At 42.2% G+C, this 308-nt stretch overlaps 1 protein-coding gene across 1 annotated transcript in view; it reads right to left on the bottom strand.

Moving 5' to 3' along the window:
- The window catches only part of LOC119589151 (zwei Ig domain protein zig-8-like), a gene marked incomplete at its 5' end in the record, with an annotated part of 79650 nt that overhangs the window by 2482 nt on the left and 76860 nt on the right, over positions 1-308 (bottom strand).

Consider the following 308-nt stretch of genomic DNA (forward strand, 5'->3'; position numbering starts at 1 on the left):
GGGATGAGGGGGGGAGGAGTGAGTAAGTCCCGGATCAAGGCTGATCATTTTTCCAGCTGATGGTTTGTGGAAGGCAGAGTCGACGCTGAAAGTTTTCGTAATTTGTCCGAATCGTTGCCCGTTTCGTACTGCCGGGGACTAACGTTAAAAAAATAAAGGTTTCGTGACTTTGCCATTCAGAAGACGTAATAGCATCATTAGGGATTGTCAATGATCGATATCAAGGGACTCTCTTCGGCTAGAAGAATCCTAAAACTTTTTCTAGATTTTTTTCTGTTTTTCAAAGAGTGTTAGTAAAAAATCCTGTG

Source organism: Penaeus monodon, chromosome 25 (genome assembly GCF_015228065.2).
Source record: "Penaeus monodon isolate SGIC_2016 chromosome 25, NSTDA_Pmon_1, whole genome shotgun sequence".
NCBI lineage: Eukaryota > Metazoa > Arthropoda > Malacostraca > Decapoda > Penaeidae > Penaeus > Penaeus monodon.